General features: G+C 38.1%; 1 protein-coding gene across 1 annotated transcript in view; it reads right to left on the bottom strand.

Annotated features, from left to right (window-relative positions):
• Positions 1 to 3,829, bottom strand: part of LOC106878020 (coiled-coil domain-containing protein 186) — a 146,152-nt gene that overhangs the window by 79,942 nt on the left and 62,381 nt on the right. The window lies entirely within an intron of this gene.

Below are 3,829 nucleotides of genomic sequence, written 5' to 3'. Positions count from 1 at the left end.
ATATGTATGTACATATATGTGTATGTGTGTCTGTGTACACATACGCACATATCTATATGAAAGGTAGCTCAAAACATTAATTTAAGCACAATGGACAAAGATATAAAAATAAATATTATTTGAATTCAATGTCGGGAAAAAAAATGACGACTGAATTGTTAAGCAATTATACTCGTAAAAAAATAACTCTTTTCACATGAAACAAGCAAGAACAATGAGTTATAGTCAAATTTTATAATAAATTGAATAAGTACAGTGACAAAAGACAAAATATTTTAAGATTTGTAGGAAGTTTATGACAGTGAAACAATGGTTTCATGAACAATTTGGAAATTAAAAAAATACTTTAGAGACAGGAATGAGTGAGCAATGAATATCATAATGAGACAGCTGAGGACAATAGAGTGAGTAAAAAGTATATCTGAAGTGGATCCAATGATAACAAATAGGAACATTGCATTTTATCTTTAGACTGTGGTCATGCTGGAGCACTGCTTTGAAGGGTTTTTGTTGAAAAAAAAACAACATGAACCCCAACACTTATTTACTTTTATTTTTTTTTTAGCCTGTTACATATTTTATTGGTCTCTTTTTGCTGAACCGCTCAGTAACAGGGATGCAAACAAAACAACGCCAGTTGTTAAGCTATTGTTGGACACACACACACACACAAGAGGCTTCATTCAGTTTCTGTCAACCAAATTCACTTACAAGGCTTTGGTTGACCTAGGGCTATAGCAGAAAACACTTACCCAAAGTGTCACGTGGTAGGATTGAATCCAACACCACATAGATGGGAAGTAATCTTCTTATCACACAGAAACACCTAGCTTTGGCCAGCAAAATACTTAATAAACATCTGAATATTAATAAGATTAGTTGTAGATGGATTATCTGCTGCATTTTGGAAAAACAGAAAAGGCTATGCAACAACTTCTTTAACAATTTGTATTATAATCTTCAAAAATGTTTCACAAAATAGCCTGGCTTTGTAGTTAAGAAGCTTCTTTGCAATCACATGGTTTTCGAGTCAGTGCTACTGCAAGGCAAATAAATCCCTTGTGAATGAATTTGGTAGACATATATATGCCAGTAGGTGTTAAGAAGGGCATCCAGCCATAGAAACCATGCCAAATCAGATTGGAGTCTGGTGCAGCTCCCCAGCTTGCCAGCCCTGGTCAAACCATCCAACCCATGTCAGCAGGGACAATGGATGTTAAGTAATGATGATGATGATCATCATCATCATTCTTTAACATCCATTATCCATGTTGACATGGTCTGGACAGTTTGACCAGAGCTGGCAAGCAGGAGAGCTGGTACAGCTCAGGTTCCAGTCTGATTTGGTTTGGTTTTTATGGTTGGATGCCCTTCTTAATGCCAACCACTTTACAGTGTATGGTGGGTGCTCTTAACGTGGCACCAGCATGAGCACTATTACATGGCACCAGCATAAGTGCTTTTTATGTGGCACTGACACAGGACAATCCTCTTTACTGTGGTTGATTAGTTTCACTGCACCTTCAAAGGCAGTACTCCAGCATGGCCACAGGCCAATGACTGAAACAAGTAAAAAGTCAAAAAAAGATGGTTCATTACTACTGGTGATAAGACATGGATTAACCCCTTAGCATTTAAACCAGTCATATCCAGCCCAAATATTCTACCTGTCTTATGTTCAAACCAACCAGATCCAGCCTCTTTCACCTACCCTACAATGTTATTCTAAGAAACTATTATCACATCATCGAAATTTTAAAGCTGTGAGATAATGCATAGCAAATTCAAAGCAATGTGAGTGGATAAGCATTATATTCGATAGAATAATCTGAAAGCTAAAGGGTTAATGGGAATGATCAAACAAACAAACAGCATTCGATGGAGTAGTGATCCACCATCCAACAAGCAATATTGACAATATTTATCCCAACTTGAATGTACATGTTCTGTTAGAGCAAACTATACTGCAGTAGATACCATGAGAAAAATTCTCATATTGGCTTTTGGTGCAAAATAATGCACTTTTGTTTATATTGTTATCACCAATGTCCATCATCGACGAGACCAAGGAAGGTTGAAATAACATGATCTGGTGGTCTTGATACTGGACAGGTGGAGATTTCTCTCTCCGTTAGTGATATAAACAAGCATGCATTTTGCACCTGAGAGTTTCTCTCATGATATCTAATGCAGTATAGTTTGTTCTAACAGAACATCCATGTTTAAGCAGGGATAAATATTACCTCTCAGTATTAATACTGCCTCTGTCGCTAATATATAAATACTGACAATATCAATTCATACCAAAATGGTAACATGTGTCTTTTATGATTGTAAAGGTGTTATTTATGCTGAATATCTCAAATAGTAATTTCAGGAACAATATTCAACAAAAATGTCAAGGAAGTTTATCAAGTAGAATTTTTGTTTTGGGATTTGGTTTGCAAAAATATTCTAGATGCAAACTCATAACCAATCGAATACTTGATTGCTTAATTACTCATTTGGTCAATTAATTCATTAAGTTCATATGAAACCTTTTGGCATCATTTGCAACTTCATCGATGACATGTCTTCTCTCTCTATTCCAGGTTTACTATCATGGTTAATTAGTTGATTAATTATAACAAAAGAAGTGAAATAGAACCAGTGGTTGTAAGCAGAATTTGGGAGACAGAAACTGCGCAGCAGCCTATCATGTGTGTGTTGTGTGGACAAACAAAAGAAAGTGGCACTCAACACATTTTGTAGGAGCTACATATATCGTTTAACAACAGCCTGACTCAGCTCTATGCAACTTAAAGTTTTGAAGGCTCATTGAATGAACCTATCTTGTCAGGCATCAAGACAAGACTAATAAGGTGAGAAAAATTCACAAATTCAAGATGGCTTCCAGATATTAGGCCTCTATTGGTCGACTCAGGTGATCTGGTGTTGTTGGTCTGGAAGCAACAGCAGTCACTTCCTTTATTCTTAGGCCTACATGCTTGGACTAGATGTTGGTTAAGTAGTTGTTATTGGTTGCTTCTAGACCAATAACACCACATGACCAGAGGTGACCAATAGAGGCCTAACATCTAGAAGCCATTTACAATTTGTCTCATATACATTTACTCTCTCTGGATGCCAAACAAGATAGATTTGTTCTACAATCCTATGAAAGTTGGAGCTGAGTCAAACTGTTATAAGCTGAAATATGTGTGAATGTGTGTGCCATCTGGCAAAATATGCAAACATCAGAGAGAAAAATGATAGACTGTGCTTTCAGTCTCTTGTGATATTTGTTCTGTCCAAATTACATGATCACTTGTTCAAGTTACATGATTGCCATTGTAGAAGCAGTGAACTAGTGACTGCTCTACTGTTTACAAAAATGCAATTGAACCAAATTCGACAACTGGCACCCATGCCAACGTCTCCTTCAGTGGACACTAAACTTGGCTTGTGAAGACCTGTTGGGGCAAGTGAAAGCGAAATCGTGATGGCATCTGTACCAGTAGAATGCTAAGAGCACTGTCCAAGCGTGATCGTTGCCAGAGCAGCTGTCTGGCTTCCGTGCCAAGGCACGTAAATAGCACCATTTGAGCATGATCGTTACCAGCGTCACCTTCCTGGCACTTGTGCCCGTGGCACATGAAAAAACATTTGAGCAAGGTCGTTGCCAGTACCGCTGGACTGGCTCCTGTGTAGGTGGCACATAAAATACACCATTTTGAGCGTGGCCGTTGCCAGTACCGCCTGACTGGCCTTCGTGCCGGTGGCACATAAAAGCACCCACTACACTTTCGGAGTGGTTGGTGTTAGGAAGAGCATCCAGCTGTAGAAACTC

The sequence above is a fragment of the Octopus bimaculoides genome, chromosome 14, assembly GCF_001194135.2.
Source record: "Octopus bimaculoides isolate UCB-OBI-ISO-001 chromosome 14, ASM119413v2, whole genome shotgun sequence".
NCBI lineage: Eukaryota > Metazoa > Mollusca > Cephalopoda > Octopoda > Octopodidae > Octopus > Octopus bimaculoides.
This window is presented reverse-complemented; position numbering and strand designations above follow the sequence as displayed.